This window comes from Malurus melanocephalus, unplaced genomic scaffold (genome assembly GCF_030028575.1).
Source record: "Malurus melanocephalus ecotype Western Australia unplaced genomic scaffold, MMel_1.1 scaffold_839, whole genome shotgun sequence".
Taxonomy (NCBI): domain Eukaryota; kingdom Metazoa; phylum Chordata; class Aves; order Passeriformes; family Maluridae; genus Malurus; species Malurus melanocephalus.
The window spans coordinates 15,510-37,100 of record NW_026624071.1 but is presented as its reverse complement, the minus strand read 5'-3'; positions in this window follow the sequence as shown (position 1 = coordinate 37,100).

The window sequence follows — 21,591 nt, the reverse complement described above, 5'->3', positions numbered from 1 at the left end:
GCAAACCATTCTATAAAAATAAGACTCACTCCTCTACTGATGTGAATGAGACTTTAGTGCATGTGTGCATACACTGGGAAGATTTGATAAACATAGAAATATCACATGGGAACATTTATTGCTGTCTTCACTTCTATTTTCAAGCACTGATCTCTTTTTCCTCTCTGAGAGAGACATACAGTATTGCTTGCTGGTTACTTTCCTAGCTCTTTTAATTGTCATGTGATATTAAGAAAAAAAATTAAAATGAAAAAATCCGAAACCAAACAAAACCAACCCCACAAGAGCCTGAGGAAGCATTGTGTTACCACAGTTGTGTAGAAGACCTTGAAAACTGGACTAAAGGTACCTGGATGTYACCATTCATTTGGCAGTGCTGCTTGATGTCTGAAAATAATTGGTTTGATTCATATAAATTGACCTCTGCAGATTGCTATGTGCCAGCCTTGACACCAGCAATGATGCATTCAACATCCTGTTTTCTGAGGTACTGAACATGTAGGAGCACAGGAACAGCATTTTATTTTGATTGACTTTTTTAGGTTAGTTCCTCCATCACCTTGGTTTGCAGGATTATGGAAGTTCTTCTACCCCGGTTTAAGGAATTGAGGTGAAAAGATTCAGGTGATGCACCAGGGCTGCAAAACCTGGAAGGCCATACATGTGAACATCCTGTGTGGTGGAGTTTCAGARATGATGTAGGGCTTCAGAACCACTGAAAGAGAAATTAACTCCTCACATAAATATTTCAGAAATGCTGAAAGTATCACAGGTGTTTGAGTCTTTGAGATGCAATTAGAATAGCACACAAAAATTTGTTAGCACATTTTCAGGGAAAGGGGACATAATTGAAACACACTGTTCCAAAACAAGAACRCTGTTCAGGTCAATTGTTTTGGAGTAAATTATTTTCCAGGACTGAAAAAGAGGTCTGTTCTCTGGCATGGGAGCTAGATGGCTTTAGGACATTTGGATGGCCTTTTTTTCACCCATCATAACTGTAGAACAACAGAACAAATGGGGTTGAGAAATTGTAGGCATCTGCCTTGGGGACTATGTATCCCCAGGATTGCTGGCAGCTCCCCACCATTACAGCAGCACCTTTGGAAACATGCTCATTGTTATCCTTTCCTAATTCATGCTCATTGTCATCCTTTCCTAACAGCTTGCTCTGCATCTTGAAAGCTGAATATGTCATCTTTGAGGTAACTGAAGTTCTGTAGAGTGTCCTAGGTTAGCTGAGTATTGTATTCCTATCATCTGCTTATGTTAGAGGAGAGTTAAACAACCCTTCTGTAACTATACATTAGTCGAGACTGCTCTGGTTTGTTTGGTGATGTTCCTTCCTTCAAGGACAGTGGGAGGGAAAGGGACAAGACACACACGTTTGTTTTTTCCTTCTCGGGAGTCTCTCTCTCAGGATCAGYGGTGGAAAAGAAGCTGCCTGCTCTCTCTCTGGGACTGCTCCTTTTTCTCCCTTTCGTTGGACTTGTTTTTCCTCGAATTTTTTTTTTCTTTGTCATCTGAGAATTGGAGGATTCTCGTGGCATGACAGGCGAGAAAGATCCTTCAGTGAACTATCGGAGAGAGAGACTCTGTCTAACCCTTCTGGGGGCCCCCGGAGGGGAAGCTACTCCCAACAGGGAAGAGAAAGGCTTTGGGATCTAACAGCTGATTCCACAGGTTTTTCTTTTTGTTTTTTATAATTTTAAATAAATAGGTTTTTTTTTCCCTTTTCTTTTCACTTTCCTCTCTGTGGAAAAGGTTGTCTCTAGGACCCGGGTGGGGAAAAGAGGGGGGGGGGGCGGGGTTTGCTGGAACTTGGGAGTGTTTTGCTCCCATTGAATTCATTCAAACCACAACAGTAGAGTCTCACTACTTTCCATTTTCTTTTGAGAGTCTCTAACTTGCTTTTTCTAAGAATGGTGCTCCATACATCTGGATTCTGTGAAGTCCAGGAAATATTAGCTTGCAGTGAGGTTACATTTTGTGAGAAGGGATAAAATGTGTTCTCTGTAACTACTTAGCATGAATATAATTTGTTTGAATGGCAAGCAGAAATGTCTTTTGGAGGATGTCTTTTTACAAGATGTAAAAAACTTCTAGAAAATAGGAAAGTCATCAGTTAGCCACTGGAAAAGGAGGTCCTCCTCTAAGCTCTTCCATTGCATTAGATTTTTCACACAGGGACTGACCACTCAGCTCAGAAGAGTCAAACTATTCGAAACAGTTTCTATRCATCTAGTAAGCTGTGAGTGCTCAGCTGGTGCAAGCAAAGTAGTTGGATTAGACAGCAGAAACTGAGACAAAAATTGAATTTTTGGYGTATGATTTGCCCCCTTCACCTCCATCCCCAATAGTGAACTGAAAGATCTTTTCAGCCTTTTTCAGAAACATTTTGGTTGCACCTTGCACCCATTGCCCCTTGCAGTGTCAGCTGCATACAGCAAGGCACATTTAGGCCAGATTTGGGCATGTTGTAATCCTGCATCACCAGAAGATGATGTTCCATCTGCCTGCTATCTCTACAACTCATCTGGCTTCTTGCCTTGTTCTGGCACAGGTGAAACACTAGATTTTCCCTTAAAAAAATAAAAAAAGTCTGGATCAGTTTTAATCTAGATTTTTCATTACATGTGTGGACCTGCTTTTAGCAGGGTACAAGTGAAATGGGATGGATGAGAAGAATGTGTAAGAATGTGGTCTATGTGTAAGAGACTAACTGAGTATCTTAAATGAAAGTTTTCTGCTTCAGTGGGATTTCAGTTTTTTTCAGTGGGGTCCAGCATCTACAAATGTCACTGATGGAAGCTTCTACACCTCAACCACTTGGAAACTCATGTGCTGGTGCTCTAAGTTTTTTTAGTGATGTAACATTTTTGTCCTTGACACCTTTCAGGGACCACTATTCTCTTTAATGCCTATACTCTATATTAGGGCTTCAAACAAATGACCCCTACTGCGGATGTGAATCTGCAGAAAATTCCAGGCTACTGTCTACTGCATTTCTTGGAGTGAAATCTTACTTCTTCTTCAAATTTTCTTTCTAACTAAGAGCCTTATTTGATGATACAGTTTCATTGTTTCTTTAACTCCTGTCTTTCATCACTTTGGTRTGCTGTGGCATTTTCTAGAATATTTTTTTTTCCTTATCTAAATAGTTTAAATCTCCCACCGGGCTCTTTTTCCTCTTTATCTCTTTTTCTTTCTTTCTTTTAAAAARTTATATTTTGACCTGCTGCTACGTTCCATACTTTGTGAATTTCTTTCCTTTTGTCTTTCTTGATCTGGTCCCTTAACAGACTTTTATTCTTTTCTACATTTACATGCAGAACAGAAATATTCTGTAGTGTTCACACAGCTGTATGATAAGCTCAGATTTTAATATTCTTGTCCAGGGTACAAAGACTTGCTCACACAAGGGAATGATGCATTCTCCACTGCCTTCTAATCTAGCAAGTTTAAATTACACTGATGATTTAGCTTGAGATCAGCTTCTGGTAGTGGAGTCAGAATTGGCTTTTCAAAATTACTTTCTAAGACACTGTGCTTTCTACTTAAGGTGAGATAGCAGAATCATCACAAAAAAGTGGTGTATCCATTCCTGTTCTGTAATTGATGCCCAAATCTCTGAAGTTAAATTATGCTTATCATACTGCCTTGAAAATTGCAAGCACTAATAAAACAAGCTGTGTTGGTTCCAGAGCTGCCAGCCACTGAGAGAAGAACAGCTTATTCCCCATCTTCTTGATTTCCTACTGCTCCTTCCTCCCACCCCCATTCAGAGTTATTCATAAGGTGCCCCTGAGACTTCTCCTCTGCAAGCTAAGCAGCTCTAGTTCTCATTTGAGAAGCTTTCCTCAAGCTCTTTACTCATCTTTGTGGTCCTTCACTTGACTCTCCAGTTAACTGGACTCTTCCCACACCTCTTTTGTCCTGGAGAACCCATAACTAGATCCAGCACCATACATGTGTCTTACCAGGTGTCCTGGTTCCACCAGCACCCTCTGGTCTGTGTCCACAAAGGTGCTTTCTGTAAGATCACACTTATACTAATGCAGATATCCAGCTTACCCAAAGGGAGCTTTTTGGTCATAGACACAGCTCAGATGTTGCCTAAAAAGGGTAGGAGTTTACTAGAATGTATTTATGATCCTTTTCTGGGATAGGGATTTCAGACCAAAACCTTCCAACAAATAGTTAAAATAATCTTTAGGCATGCCTGGACTCTCATAGCTCCAGCAGTTTTACATCAAATATCTAGACTCTCTAATGGTGCTTATAGAGTAAATCTTTATCATGAGGGGAAAAAAATTGGACCAGTTGGAGAGCTGATAATTTAATTTTTTTATTAATACTTCATAATAATGAAATATTTTCAACAAATGAGCMTAGGAATTTTATCTCTGAAAAATTTCATTAGCAAGTTGCTAATTTTTACTTATTTAATGAAATAAATATTGTGCTGCAAGAGGGCTATTATGTTAGCATTTAATTGCTCTTTTTTTTCCAGGTACAGCCTGAGGTTGAGAAAATGTTTTTAAAATTTTAATTGGTAATTTTTCACTTGGAGGCTACCACTGTAATCTTCCATTTTTGTTTTTAAGGAAATGAGATKTAGTTGCATTTTTCTTGCTAAAATGTGTTTTTATGCACATTACATTTTAGTCTACAAACTTACCTAACACAATTTTTGAAAAGTAACCTCAGGAAGAAGCTATAAACTAGAACGTTCTCATAAAATATTTGTCATCAGGAGTTGGTGAGTACACTGACTATTCRTTTTGAAATGCAAATTGAATGGGATTCACTCAAAAGTGTGTTCAAAAGGAAACCAATGTTTGCAAGATATATCGGGCATGAGATGTCATGCAGCCCTCTCTCTTCTCTTGCCAGAGATGTCTTTCTTTTGGTCCTGCTCAGGACATGGACTCATGAGCCTGGAAGGTCCAATCTGTCTGCCCATGGAGTGGGTAAGGGACTGCTGGAGGAGCCCAGATGTCCCTTGRCTGGTGAAGGATTGCTTGAGGGTCCGCTGGATTTTTGTGAGGAGGTGGCTGGCATCAGCTCAGCAGTCTTTCACARAACTGACTTTGATCCTGCTTGTGTTGTCATGGCAACGTTGGTCTGTGATCAAATGAGCCTTTACCACTGAGATAGGAGTTGGCCTCTCTTCTGCAAGGGAATTAACATGGGAGAATGCAAGGAATATTTTGTCCAAACAGAAAAGTTCAGACAATTCTGTTGACCACTCCATGACAGTTTACAAACCTCTTTTATGTAGCTGGGACTTGTAACATTGCAAATGTGTGTGTATGCAGGAGACATCAGAAGAGTATTTGCTATTGCCATGGTTTAACCCCAGCCACGAGCCAAGCCTCACACAGCCCCTCCCTCACTCTCCCACCAGTGGGATTGGAGAAATTGGAAGRGTAAAAGGCAGAAAACTTGTGGGTTGGGATAGATACGGTTTAATAAGGAAAGCAGAATCTGTGTGTACAAGCAAAGCAGAACACRGAAWGAATTCACTGCTTCCMATGSSCAGGCAGGTGTTCAGCCATCTGCAGGAGAGCAGGGTCCTCATCAAGCCCAGTGGTTACTTGGAAAGACAAACTCCATCATTCCAAATGCTCCTCCCTGCTTCCTCCTTCTTCTCCCCACTTTAAATACAGRCTATGATATCATATGATCTCAAATGTCCCTTTGGTCAGTTTGGTCCCCTGTCCTGGCTGTGTTTCCTCCCRGTTTCCCAGGAACCCCCGGCTTCCTCAGCAATGTGGCAGTACAAAAAGCAGGAAAGGTTTTGGTTCTGTGCAAGCCCTGCTCAACAGTAACAAAAACATCTCTGTATCACCAGTTCTGTGTTCAGCATGAATCCCAAACCACAGCCCCATAACAGCCACAGTGAAGAAAACTGTCCCTGCCCCAGCTGAAACCAGCACTGCTGTACAGAAAAAAAATCATAGCATTAAGCACACAGAACCCTCTAATTCAAGTGTGTGAGGGATTAGTGCTACTGCATGTGGGTAGATGTTCTTTGGAGTGCAACACTTAGCAGATTTGCATTGGGTTTAAAATACTAAATAGTTATATAGCAATTATGAGCATGCTTTATGCTTTTGGATACAAAGAGGTTACAGGAGCATTTATGATTAAGCTCTACCACAGCACAAAGAGCTGACAGGTTTTGTCAAGGTGATTTCACATCAGCAATTTTGTTCACATAATTGCATTACTTAAAAACTGGACCTTTTCATAGTCTGAAGAAAACTTGCCACAGCAGACCGGAGTACCATAATGTTTTTTGACATTATACATTAACTTATGCTGGTCTCAGTTCTGGACTGACAAAATTACTTCTGATTTCTAAGCCATCACATTTAAAAATATCTCTTAAATTCATAAGAGCATTGCAGTCTGCATGCAAATATGCCTTCAAGGAGTAGTTTCATAAACAAGAAAACATTTTCATAAACAAGAAAATATTTAGTAACCACTGTGAAAAACGGAAAAGATAAGTGTTCAAAAATAAATCTGGGTTATAATGAACTTATTTTTTTTTAAGTTAGCATGTTGAAATGTATGTGAGAGTAGAATGACTTGATTTAAACCTAGTTAATGAACAAAATTTGGGCRTTATAGTGCTGAATTAGCTGATGTCCATCAAATCTATGCCTGAAATAAATATATAGATAGGCACAAGTCTGAGAAAGAGAGATAGTACCTCATATTTAAAATGATGACCCCCTTTTCTAAGACATTTAAGAGGAAAAAAGTAGTCAAAGGATTTAGAGATCCTCCAAAATACAGTGAGCCTATGCAGAACAGACATGAAGGATCCCAGATTCAGGGAGGAAGGTTTCTGCTTTTTAAGGTAGAAATAAAGCAGAAATCAAAGAAGATGCTAATTAAAAAATGCAACAACAACAACAAAAAATCAATAGAAAATTATCTTCCTGTCCAAGCCAAGTGATTTCGTACATTAAAACAAGGGAGCGTTTTTCATGTATTCCTGGTGGAAAATGTCAGAGAATGGTGGAGCAGAGGTATTTTGGAGTTGCCTGTAGARAGCTACAATTAATCTTTGACAATTATAGATCTTCTTTCATATATTTCACCTGCCATATAACATCAGAGGCACACCAGTCTCTTGCTGGGTATGTTTGAATGGTGCCTCACTGCAAGACCCTTTTCTTTATRGAAAAAAAAWCTATGTGGCTTTTYCTRTCTATTACTTTTTGGCTASAGAATAAAGGAGGRAAAGAGGCAAAATATGATAAAATATTTAGGAAACTAATATGACAGCTGTGAAATCAATATTTCCTTGATGTGGTTACASTTACTGTCAATATAAAATGGAATTAATTTAATTTGTATGTTTAATTAAAACCATGCATAAATGAAATGTTAATGAACTCTTTTTAGACAGCACATCTTTAGAAGTTTGTAGAGCTATAATTTGAAAATTATGTGTGAAAAGCTCTGCAATAACAGGGTCTGGCCATGGATTCTTTCTTTTGTTTTTATCATGACAATTTAAGAAGGAAAATTCTCACAAGAAAACTGCCAGAAATGGTTACAACACTTTTACTGCTTTATTTCTCAATCTAAATCAGAAGAAGGGAAGTTTATCTTTCCTTCTTATTTTCTCTTAACTTTTAAATCTAAATATAATTCAATTTGCACTGCTTCTTCCTTAGAATATTTACTATTTTTAAATTTAGGTAGTGATTCAAGGATGAAGAGATGTTCTCAGACTTAAATAGGTTACTATCAAATGGCAACACCCAAATCTGCAAAGAGCAAGAACACAACTGTGAATTTCCTGACATTTATTGATTATTGTATTTATCATTTGCTCTTTGTAACAAGGATGAGGAAATATCACAACATTCAACARTTTTTCTTTGACTTCACAGGTTCAACTTTATTCCCTGAAGTTCTTAACATAAATCTATAGACTTTGATGATGTTACTTTCTTAGCCAACTTTCTCCCAGGTGGGAAGCTTTGTAGCATTCAAGATAATTTTGCTTTCTACTAAGTGTTTACAAAGTTTAAATTGAATCATTCTGTTTTGTAAACATTTGGTAACTATATTGCCTCTTTTGCTCAAGGTTCTAACACTGCAGTTATTTTCTGCAGACTGGTGTTTCAGTACATGAGGATTTTTATTTGGAAAAGCATTGAAAGGTATGTTGCTTCCTTATGTTCCGGGGGCTAAATTCAACGAATTCTTAAATGAAAGGAACAAACAAATGGAAYAAAAGAAGGGCAGGAAGGCAAAATTATTAAGTCAAAAGTAATAAACAAAGAAAAATTTAGACTAGATGGCAGTCTGACCAAAAAAAGGAAACAACAAAAATTTTATGCTGGTAAAAAAGGTAGCTTAGCACTGTTGTCATTACTTCTGACAGTGAGGCTCAAGGTCYCTGTGGCTGCAGTTTCAAAGAGCTGCTGAACATCGCTAGTCAATTTAATTCCAGCTCTCTGAAATACAGAATTCATCTAGAAATGTTTGTTGTCAGCCTATTTGGTGAAAAATAAGACACCTGTTCTATTTAAATGCTTTTGCTGTAAGCCAGCTGGAGCCAGCACCGGTGCACACAAAGGGTTGTGGTTTTGGGATCACTGGTTTGAGCTTTGGACAGACACAGCTTTTGCTGGCAGGGACAGCTGAAGTTGGAAATGAACAGCTTTTGCCTTAGCAGAGCACCAGTATTTAATTTCAGAGAAATGAAGACACACTGAGAAAGCCTGGCTATAGTTCCGAGTCAAATATAACCCCTTGGTCCCTGAGAACATGAAACATGGAATCTGCAAAACACAGCYCTTCTAGCAAGTGTTATCAGTGAGACTACAGAGAATGATACGGGAACAGTGAGACTGTTCCTGTGTCCTGTGAAATATGGCAAAGATGCAATACTTACTCTTTGGTAATTAATTTTTTTAGTGTCTGATATAATCATAGGGACTAAAAAAAAAAGTTGAATTCTAACCATCTTTTTTTGCAAACTTTGTTTTGATAGGTACTTCCAGAAGTGAAAACACTTTCTAGGGCAGGAAGAAACTGTTATAACAACATAAAGGAAATGAAGATCCTGAAATTTTGTATGATAGTTTTCATAATAAAATGATGCATAATTCCATATTTACACACATCTAAATGTTATGGTTGTGAATATGAATAGTTTTTTCACACTAAAAAATGTGATATGTTACAATATGATTGCAGTCATGAATGGACTTTAGGGTAGGCTCTGTGTCCCATCTGAAGTGTTGGTTTGCTGAGGTGTGGAGCCAACCAAACTGCTGGCTGGCCCTGCAAGGTGAGGTTGTAGCCTTCCTCCTCCTCATTCTGCACTTTTAGGGCTCACCTTTCTCCTCAAACCAAGCTGACTCACTCTCTGTTTTGCCACCGGGTGAGTTGCTAAGAAGGCAAGAAAAAAGGCAAATTGTGTTGAATGAATATCATGAGTAATATACTTCACATTTTATCTAATTTTTTAATAGATGCATGTGTACTCCATAGATCAATTTACATTATATTATTTATTTAATATAAATTTAGACTATGCTAAAATTGCATTGCCATTATAAGAGTTTGGAACAATGTCAGCTCTCCAGAGCTCAGGATATGCTTCATTATCAGCAGAATTTTAGCTTTAATTAATATTTATAAAGGAATTTGGGCATAATGAACTGCAATGAAGTTGCAAATGCACTCAAGTGCATCAATTTTAAGGTCATTTTACTAGGGGTTAAATCCTGATGTCTTTAGGAACTTTTGCTAGAACCCTGCTCAGTAACTAGCTTGTTTATGATATGGCATCTAGTGGTATGTTCAAAAGTCTGCAGCAATTGTGCTGAAAGTGGGGAAGAATTGCAGAATCTGTCTGTGAAATCACACATTATCTCATGGTGTGCAGACAGACAGGGATGCAGGCAGCTGAGATCTGAAAGGGTTTGGCTCCAAGAACTGGGTCTGCATAGGCAGATTTTGGGCCCATGGTCTGGACTGAGGTCTTGTCAAGAAAAAGAAATATTTGATGAAACCTAAAATGATGTGGCATGAAAGACAGGTTTTCTGAGTACAGAAAGAGGATTTTGAACATGAATAATTTGTGTTCCAGTAGTTTAGGGTTCATTTCTGTTCCTTCTACCCTGGTTTTCAGTCAAGAAAGCCTTTAACWAAGTCTTTAATGAGACTAAAGCTTTTAAAAGAAAATCCCTTTTCCCGAGTATATTAGAAAGCTGCCCTAATAGTGTGAATCAGATCATTTTAGTTTCACCTTTACAACCACTCCTTTCACTCACAGAAACACTGAAAATTGTTCATTTTAAAATATGATTCATAGCACATGGACCCTTAATGGAGGCATGAATATTCCCGGGAATATAATGCATTTCATTGGAATTGTAAGCTCAAACTTAATTACAAAAAGACACATTGTAGAAATGTTTCTACTTCAGACTCCAAAAAGTTCTTCTGGTCCTATTGCATCCTGCCAGGTTCAAGTATAGTATCTCTGATAATATCATTATAAATAAACCTTTTAAGAGTGGCAATTTTATGGTGAATATTCTTATAAACCTGAGTGCAAAGGGTCAACGGTAAGTTAAAATAAATCAAGTGAAGAGAAGAAAAACAATTACAATTGATTAATTGCTTCTAAATTTGTAAGAAGAAGATTATATTTCTGTGAATTTAACTGTAAACCTCATGCAGTCATGGGTAGAAGACGTAACACTTCCTAGTGTGCTGTGAATCCTTACCAATGAATAGTCCTGTAATTTGAGTCACCTTTTATAATTTTTGTCATTTATTTATCACTAATTCATGGAAGCTGTATGTGATATCAGCATGCAAGTTGCACTCTTAAGGAGGGTAGGTGGGAAGGATTTAACTGGCACTTTTTAAAAACAATTGTCTGATGGATGGGAATGTTATAAAAATGTTATAAAACATGATTTTGTGCCTCTAGAGCACCTAAGGGAAAACATTTAAGCAGCTGACAACCACCAAAATGGGCAGTCTAGTAGCTGGATAGAATCATGGTCCTCTCCCTTTCCCATCCTGCTGTGGTTTTCAGGAAGATTATAAATATTGCTGTAACTGGACTTTATTGTTTTGGATAATGAGAATATCAGTAAAAAGAGGCCATAGAGAAAAAAAAATAGAACTGTGCAGGAGTTAAAACAGTGCTAATTACAGGAATTAAAATAGTGATAATTTTTAGCTGCACATAAGCGTTTCCATTTTTCTCCACCGAATACTTTAGCTCTCATAACAATAAAATAGCATTTTTTTTTTTTTTTTTTTTTTTTTTTTTTAAGACCCTGGCTATGCCCTCTCCCTCAGCAGCTTTGAGTCTAATTGACCATAACAATTACACATGACAACCAGCAGGAAATCTGTCAGCGCCTCAGGAGCTCAGTGCTGGAGGCGGAGGATGGTGGGTCACGTTGCTCTGGAGAAGGCAACAAAAATAATGACTCCTTCCCCCAAGCCTAGACTAAAACTGTTTTGCTGCTTGCTTTCTTGTCTGATTGAAAGCAATCTGTGAGACAATTGAGTTACAAAGTCTAGTTCATGGCTGGAAAAGTCAGAGCTTTCTGACTGAGGCARMCTTTAGGAACAAAGCATGTYCCTCAAAATAACCTTTTCCATCCATTTTTAGTAGAAAACTCCCCTCCTGTCTGATCCAGCTTGCAGGAATCTGAAATGCATCATCACAAGGACTAAAGAATTAAGTCTCTGTACACAGTAATCCCATCTCTGTATCAAAAATTTCTTGCAGTGCCAGCCCCCACGATGAACCCCTTGCCCTCACCAGCCATCAGTCCTCATCTCAGGTGGGATCTCCTGGACTACTGAAGGTGTCAGCCTTGCCAGAGGAAATGGCTGGAAGCACAGATAAGCTGGATAATGTGTTGAAAATGGATCCCAAAGGATTGATTGATAACAACATTATTTTGAGGCTGCTGCCCTTAGAACAAAATGTACTTCATTCATACCAACCCTCAGGAACATGTCCAAAACTTGATTTTGCTCAAAAAATTTATCTTCATCAGGTGAAGGCTAAAAGAAAAGGAAGGAAATGTTTGTCTGTTTGGAGTGAAGAAGGAAAACTGAGACTTAAGATATTAAATGATACTATTCTGAGCTTCACAAAACYCAATAAAGGCTTTCTTTGAGGACTTGAATTCCTTTTTTCATCTTTATAAAAGTGAACATTGTTATCACTTCCTCAAAACCCCCCAATTTTATAGGTTGACAAAAAGTGATTGCAGATACAAGGGTTTATTTTGCATTACAGTGTTAGGATAGTTTTCTGTCAGCTGGTAAAAGTTTTTTACATCATTTTCTGAATGTCATGAAAAGTTGTTCCATAAAGCCTATGGAAATGTTAAAAAAAAAAAAAAATTGCGTGGTTCTGAAACACAGATTATTGGTAATCATAAATTTTATATTAGGGAGAGTTAGTGAGGGCATTTCTGCAGGCATACTGTGTCTTCCAAAAAAGAAAATAGAAAAAATAAGAAAAAAAAGAAAGCSAGACCTTAAAAAYGGACCACTTTCTTTCCCATTCTTCTATTCTGATATGAATCTATTTGTATGCAGGTTACCAAAGAAGTTTCTCTGTCAGGGGATGGTACCACAGGGAATAGCAAAACCAAGTGAGATTGACAAGACAAGAAATGATGAATTCTGTTTTAATGTCCCCTGCAGAATGGGAACATTTTGATGACAGCCTTCATCATAATTTATGTCATAAAAAGTGATAAAAGACATTTCCACCATATCCTTTTCTTATTTTTTTTTTCTGTAAAAACTCTTTTCTGAAAGAATATGAATTATTTCCAAGGAATATTTCTAAATTACATGCAAGTTTGATTTCTTTTATTCTTGCAGGAAAACCTTGGAAAAAGTCCCCACCTTATTGACTCCAAACACAAGAGGGAAGAATTTAGAACTTTTAACAGAAAATCTGAAGTTGCAAAGAGAGGATGGGGAAGGTGACAGTTTCTAAAGATAGAAAAGTCTTAAGTTGAAATATCATAGGCTGACATTTTTGAAAATAAAGATTTTTTCATGTAGAATCCATCAAGTGAAAAAAAAGACCCAGCTTCCTGAAGAGTATTAAACATGCTGACAAAAAGAAAAAAAAAAATCCAAATTATTAACTTTTAACTGATTTCAGTCAAAACTAGAGGGAAAGGAAGTTTTTCTGCATTACAATAGCATGACATAAATTGCAGGAGGCAAATCTATCAGTACTGGAGAATTCTTTCACTTATCTATTTTGAGGCAGATGATAAAAAGAAAAGAATATTAGTGTAGCAGAGTATTTATTTGGGAAATATTCTGTTCCTCAGAAATTAGTTACAATTTACCCCTTTTTCTGCATTTTTTCTGCTACTAGTAAAATTGTTGCTTATAGAAAAAAACAGCTACTTGCAAAAAAAAAAAAAAAAAAAAAAAAAAAAAAAAAAAAAAGGAAATGTATGGCATATTGGCATACTATAGGTTTTTCTTTTGATTTAATTGGTGGGAAATAAAAAGGAAGGTAATTTCATCTTTATGTTCTTAATAAATAAATCATAATATTTCTCACTGACTGAGAGAGTAGTCAGGTTGTAATTCCTATGGGTTTATAATTTCGGCACACTACCAATGAATTTAGTTCATATTTTTGATAACAGGAATCATCTCTGTTGCATTTATACAATCAAAAGGTTTGGTGCCTCCATCAGCTGAAATATCAACACACATAAATTACCAAATGATACTTGTAGATGTGAGGTTCTTATTTCTCTTCCGGTGCCTCAGTGTTTACCTTCATCACATTGTCTTTCCAAGCTACCTGAGGAATAATTCCTGGCTAATCCAGCTTGTGCTACTTTGGATTCCCACTTTTGCACAGGAATGGTGAATGTCTCAGTGCCTGGTTACAAAAACCTCCCAGTCTCCATCAGCAGCCCAAACCTGGGGTATAATGTTTCTGTGCATCTTGCCAAGGCTGAAGATAATTTGAAACCCACCTCATCCTCACAGGCACTGAAATAAAAAGCAGGAAAAATAGTGTATATTTAGAAAAAATGTACCTTTTCTCCCCAAACTCCTTTAGGAAAGAATAAAATTTCTTAATAATTTCCACATTTAAAACAATTTTGAGAATTTTTCAGAGAAACATTTTCTTCRTTTGAACTCTGCTGGTCATGTATTTACAGATCTGAAAGATCAGATGATTTTCTGGTGGCTAAAACATTCATTGAGCATTTTGGAGGGGTGAATATTGGTCTTTGCTTCGGCTGTTTTCATATTATTCCATGTCCATGCACAATAGAAGAAGTCTTGGATGATGACCAAGGACAATGGCAAAAGCCATTTGGAATTTGGTATTTTGATGGGGGAAGAAAACTCTCCAGGTTTCACCAGACTTGTTTATCTGCCTTCCACAGTTTTCCTAAGGTCAAAATTCTGTGCTGATAGGAAACAGGAACTTTTTAGAAATCCTTATAGGCTTTGTGGGGCAAGCAAAGTCTTTCTCTGCTTATCTATAGTTGCTGTATTTACAGCAGTTGTATGTTAGCATGCTATAATAACGTGTTATAACCATGTCAGCTTTGGTGRCAGGACAATAGCCCCCTCTGACTAAAATTTAGTTTGCCTGATGACGATCTGCTTCACAAATTGTAACTCCTTTCTTACCGACATGATGAGGGTTAGAATCACAACGAGGGATTTTGTGAGAGGAGAAATTTGGTTTATTAGTGTACCTTAGATAAAATGTGGCATTGGTAGGATGGCTGGAGAGCATTCACTRCAAGAAATGTAGTAGGGACTGGCAYGTGAAAAATATGTTTTYCAAGAGTATAKCATGCTTTGCCTTTCCAAKGATGTGGGCAGCAGAAACTARCACAGAYTCTTAGAGAAGACAAYATAATTYCACAGAGACAAATGAAATCCTACATGGCTTAGATGAACCTACAGTCCACATGGGTGCCTGGTTCACAATTCAGCATTGTGCTTTTTGGAATTTTTTCCCTTAGTCTTGGAATTGTGGCACTGCAGAAATTTATGTATCCAAAAAAAAAAAAAATTGACATTATTTTAAGAAGTAAAATGTTTTCTCCTACATACTGCTTTCACATGATTGTGGGGGTAGCCAGTGAAGTTCCTCTGGCAAACACAGATACAGGAGAGCTCTGCAACACATTTATGGAACTTGGTTTTGGGCACAGAAAGATTCAACTTCATCACAAATGCAGATGGACTCAGCCATATATCAGATTTTCACTGCTCACCTTACAAATGAACTCTCAGGAGTGCTGCAGCACTGGGGCTCTTAATTCTGTCCTATGCATTTCTTTTCATGCTCAGCTCAGGCTGCCACGTGCCTGTCTCTGTGACTCAGAGATAAGGGAATCACCACTCAGGACTGTGCACAGGCACAGTAATCTTCCTTTTTGGTGTGCATTTTCTGATATATTGTGATGCCAGTCTTAATGCTACCGTGTGCATTTCCTGTGTTTAGTCCAAGARGAAGACAAGGATTAGAAAGGTTTTACCAGGGGTTATTAAGTTCTGGTGCACATCCTCAAGGTAATAGCCATTTCTGATTAAAAAGAACTGTTCTGTATGGTATCAAAATGCCAAGGTGCTGAGCATCCTTTACACTCTTTGCTTTGAAATGAATGCTATTTTCTGATGATGTTGCTCTAGCTCCCAGGTGAGATTTAAATTYTTATCCCTGTAGACACTGATGAATATTTAACAGTCATGGGTTTTAGTGGGGAGACTTGCAGACTAAAAATAAGAACATTTTTAGAGTAAATGAAAATTTGTTGGAGGAAATATCTTCACACAAGTTAAAGTATTAAAAAAGTGATATACATATACGTTGTCTCTAAATTGTTACAAAAATAAACATCTTTCTATTCACCTCACTTTCTTCACTGAAATTCCTGAACATCTGTTTGAGAGGACTCTGTAAAACATAATCGACTACATGTTTTAGAAAATATCTAAATGTTCAGTTTCAAAGGTAAGCAAAAGCTTATATTTTATTTTCTTCAGTCCTTTTTAGTGCACCCATATCTCTTTTCTCTTTATGGYGATTTTCACTTGGAATAGCTACACAAAGTTGCTTAAATGTACCTGGGCTACAAGTATCCAGGTGTATAAATATTTCTCTTTAGTTTTTTCTTTTCCATAAATATAAATTTGCACTGTTATACCTGAATGAAAAATGAAAGTGGAAGCACTGATTAGGCAATTATGTCCTCAACAACAAACACATCAGGGTTATTTAGTACATAATATTCAAAGTTAATATGGCAAAAATCCTGATTTATGTTGCATACATTCATTATAAAGCAGGAGTGAAAATACGCAGAATTATCTCCCATTCCAGCTTGTGATGCTTTTTTTGGATCTGTCTACAAACCAAAGAAACCATCATGGGGCTTGCAGTGGAATCCCTTTTGCTACCACAAATCCTGACATTTAGAGCACAGAAGAGAGAAGTTTTGAGGAACAGAAGAAATGAGAGTGTACCTACTTCCTTCAAGAACTCGTATTTTCTAGCAAAATGATTCTGAAACTTTCACTGACATCTACCTACATGGAGTGCTGCACATTAAATTCAATAAGCTGGGTGGAAAAAAAGCCCATCAAATTCTAATGCTTGCATGGATACCTTAATTTGAAAAATAAAAACACCCAAATATGAATGATAAATTGATGTACCTTCAATAAATGTGTATATTTGTAATTAATAAAGTATGAAAGTGAGTCTGAAGAATAGATAGTCATAGGGATTTGATTCACAGATATATTTAATTTTCATTAAAGCTGTCTGATCCTAGAAAATGCTATTTCAGTAATGCAACTCTGCTTTCAGTTATCTATCCAGATATGGTAATTGCCACCGAAGCAGTGGCTAAAATTCTTAGGACCAAATGCTGGAGATCTGCTGGGTATGCTTGTCTTCATCTAGAATATCAGGTGAGTGGTTCTGTTGAAATTGGGGATTTACACCAACAGGGTAATTTGATTCCATCTCTCTGCAATGGCTGCTGTGTTACAAAGAACTTCTGGCTGCAGGTGAAGATCCCAGCAAAACCTGTGCTGGTCACCCTACAATGCATTTTTTGGCAAATGTTTGCAGTGTAGCTGTTTATTTGCAGCATGATCTCAAAAGCAGAAGGCACAAAACTTGCAATATCCTCTGAGCCCAGCTGTGGGAAGATACTTTTAAGCCTTTTCTTTCTGTGGTATCTTTATGTAAGGGCTATTCTGGTTTAATTTAGGTAAACCAAATTAGGTGTCTTTTTCTCCTCCTAAATAAATAAAAAAGAATTTCAATTAACTTTTTTTTTTTTTTGTAGCCAAATCCCTGCTCTCTTAAGGACCTGAGGAAATATCTTTAGCATTATTTGTCTTTTCTGATACAAGACAAGAAACAACAATGCCATAAATCCCTCTTATGGTGGAGCTGTGCTTTCTGCTTCCTCCCTCAGATGGTTTTTCCAAAGTTTCTTCTCCCTGCACTGCAGTGTCCTGTTTCTCAGAGACRGTTTTAAAGAGACATTTTAAAACAATATTTATGTGAATTCAGTTTTTAAGCTTCCCTCTTACTTCCAAGGCTTTTCCCCCCATTCTGGTACAATGTGTTTTATGCATASAGATCACAGTCTTAATCTTGCTGTTTTATACTTTATGACCCATCTCATCAGCAGTGCTTTTCTCTTGCTTTTTTTTTATCTTTTGCAACCACTCTGCACCACTCTTGTCTCCCTAATAAGATCAGAAGTCAGCTATGAATATATATCTTTGACTCCAATTGCCCAGAAGGTGACATTGTATTTGTTTAATCATGCTCAAATATGAGTCACGAGGGTCAGATGTCATTTTGGAGGTATGTGCATATACATCCAAGTGGGCTGCTGATATGATATCCAAGCTTATRAAAATTTCCCTTCTCAGATATTTATACATTAAAATACAAAAAGGACTGGTTTTGGAAAGTTTTACAGTTGAGGATGAAACAAAAACAGCAAAATCAGACACAACTAACTTTTTTACTCATATCTATTCTCCACAGTGCATGGTGCAAGCTTACTTATGAATTCTGTAATCTTCTTTCCATTCTTCCTTTCCCATTTCTGTTCCAAGAACTCTACTGACTGTGGCAACAGCATCTTAGGACATYGAACAAACCAGAAGAGAATACAAGAAGTTGTCTGGCCCCACCCCTTTTAATCAAAAGATTGCTACTGGGATGGAAGATTAAATAGAAACTCAGCCTTGATTACYTCATTACTTCAAAGAAAATCCTCCTTGCATGGTCTTCATAAATGGACAGCCCCCAAACAGGATATGTATTGCTGCATAAAAAAAATCTTTTTAGCAAATAATCTAAAGGTCTTTGTTTTCTTCGAAACAGGGAGCAAAGCCCACCTCATTGTCAATCCCTAACTTTCTAAACTTTAAACTGCAAAAACCCCACTCATTAGCCTCTGCCCAAGGATAATTGACCAAGAACTTCTGAAGTAACTGGAGGATTGTTTCCTCTGACTTGAGTATTCAAAGTCAAGGTTGTCTTTATCTAACTTAGAACTAGTATTTTTGCAAAAGGCTCTACTAACAAACMCAAGAATTCTARCRTTCCCTGTAAATGTCAGGAGGCAGTGACAAGTAGCAACACAGAAAACAYTGTGTGTTTTTATTCCTACAATTATAATGAAAAGAAAATTTTTCAACTCTCTTTTTATTGTGGTTCAAATTGAACAGAAACTTTTACATTGCACTCTGGTGCAAGAAGGACAAAGGAGCCTAAGAGAGCTGAGTGAACTTCAGAGAGCCAGGTAACTACAGCAGAAGCCAGCACGGATAAAATGGGAACTACTTCAGAGTCAGATGGAAAACAAAGTGTACAGAAGGTGGAAGYAGGGAGGAATTTAATGACAGTGTTTGAACGTACAGGGATGGAGTCAGGAAAGCTAGAGTTCATYTGGAATTGAAGCTAGTGGGAATGTGAAGGACAATAAAGAAATGTTTCTCCAGGTGCATTGTCAGCAAAAGGAAGATGGAAGAAAAGTGACCCCATTGCTCCATGGGGTAGAGGGACCAAGGACACAAGTCATAGAGAAGACTGGGTGATGCAGTGTTTTTTTTCCTCATTTTTTTCCTCATTTTTTTCTGTTTTGATCTGCCCTCAGACATCCAAGGTCTTTGCAGAGAAGGATCTGGATGACATGGCAGGCAAGTTGACCATGAGTAAGCAGAGAACCTTTGCACCAAAAAGAGAGTTGTTGCATCTTGGGATGTATTACCAAAATTGTATTCATGAGATTGGGGGTATAACTGATTTCTTCTCAGGCTACTGACTATTTATGAGTTACCAAAAGCAGGGGACTGTTGCAAAGCATTCCTTGAGAAACCTCATCACCTTTCACAAAAGTAGACATGTTATTAAAACACTGCAGAGGTCTGAAAAGCTATTTATCAATAACTGCTGGATTCAAGGCTTCTTAACAAGTGAGCTGTGAAAGAGAAGGGATGACCTTTGTTACAAAATAGCCTTGAATCTGCTAAAAGCAGAGAGCAGCATTTTTGTCTTCAGGTGGAGCCTCCTTTGTTGGTTCCACTCAACAGTGACAAACAGTGGCAAAACAAAGTACAAATAGTGTTTTCCCTACCTAGGGAAAATGCAAATTTAATTCTCTCACTTCAGGGAGAAAAAAAACACCCAACATTTAAGTAACTATATGATCCTTATGAATACTTCTACTTTTGCAAGCATTCTGATTTGTTTGAACTGGTTCTGAGTGCAGGGTGTCTTTGGGCAATCTGTCTTTCACTCACACACGGGGGCAGTGGTAGGCATCTTATCTGACCTACTGATATGCTGTTTTCTTATTTTCCTCTTCTCAGAGAGTACATTTCTCAACTGCAAACTGCCCTTTCATGCTTTTGCTCTGATGATTAATAGATTACATTTAAAAACAAAGGCTCTGACTCAGAACCTGCTGTGATCTTAGCTGGTAATTTCCACTGGTATGCTATTGTTTCCTGCTACTGAGTCCAAACCCTTCAATATTAAATAAAATTTTTAAAAGCAAGGCCAAAGTCCTTATTCAGATTGCTTCTTGTTCCTGTTTAAAATGTTGAATGTTCTATCTGACAAAAATGGGAGGCATTTTACTGAGATGTCATAAATATCTTTTGTCATAAATTTTACTTGAGAACTAAGGTGATAAAACAATGGAGCATGCAAGAAATCGTCAGCCTGTCCACCTTGCTAACGGGAACATGTGGGCTTCATTTTGCCCTTCATATCTGTCTGGAGATCAGGACCATTTATTTGGTGATGCAGTCTTTGCCATTTAATGATGGGGCTAAACGTGACACTGTAATGAGTTCCACTTGTAGTTTCAGTATGGCATTGACATACTTTGGACTTTCCTAGCAAAGTATTGATGTATTCTGGTCTTTTCCCAGGACAATCGAAAGTAACCCCCCAGGCTTCGATACTTCCACCTGCAATTGCACCATCTGTCTCAAAAAGGCAAACACAACCTAAACAAAAATCCTGTAGTATAGTTTCTCAGACACTTAGATTACCAAAAACCTTCCAAATTTGATCCTTTGATTAGTTCAGAGGATGTTTTAATTCTTGCATTTGTAAGGAGACCTCTCTCCTCAAGACATCCCTGCAAGTTATCCTCTGCCTTAGTCTCATTCCAYGTTTTTAACAAAAAACTAAACCTGGTCCTAAAAACATTTTATTTCTCCTGCTGACTTTTACACAAAAGACAGGAACTACGCTCCTTGTGATTGCTTTGTAATTTTCTTCATGATGGGACTTCTGAGTGAGTCACTTCCACCCAAGTCTCCTGCAGAAAGCTGTTTTGGTAAAGCAAAATAAAAATGGGTACAGAAACGCATTTCAAAGCACATCCATAATCAAATCTGCTCAGTGTTACCAAGTGCAAGTTCCCACACAGTGCTCCTTCCTTGGCAGCCTGACCACCATTCCCACATCAGCCCTGATTTACTRTGTGGGCTCAGGATGGGCATGCACRCTGTAGGCACTRTCTGGARTGTCAGAGGGRATATGTGTACMCAGAGGGAATTTCAGCACCGTGGATGGTCTTTTCCCACTGTGCAGGACTGTCCCTGCGTGGGCCACCTGTAAAGCTGCACAGAGAGAAAAAAGCCTTTTCTCTGAGTGAAGGAGGGCAATGCCTGGGGATCTCGATTGTGAGCGGGATTTTAAAAACAGGTTTAAACATCAGCCGTGCAGGAAAGCACCTAATCTGAACGAGAGGCAGGAAAGGCCCTTCTGAGTGAGCCAAGAGAGGTCAGGTCAGCTTTTTGAAAAGCCTACCCTTGCTCTTTATATCTTGTTTGGTTTGAAGAAATGCTGCAAAGGACTGACAGTGTGGTACCTGTCACGTGTGCCTGTGACCAGGGAGCTTTGCTTTGACATCTCAGCATTGACTGCTTGAGAGCCACGAGCACAGTCTGCTCCATTTCCTAACCAGTTTGCCCTTCCTTACTGACACAGGAGTACAGGGA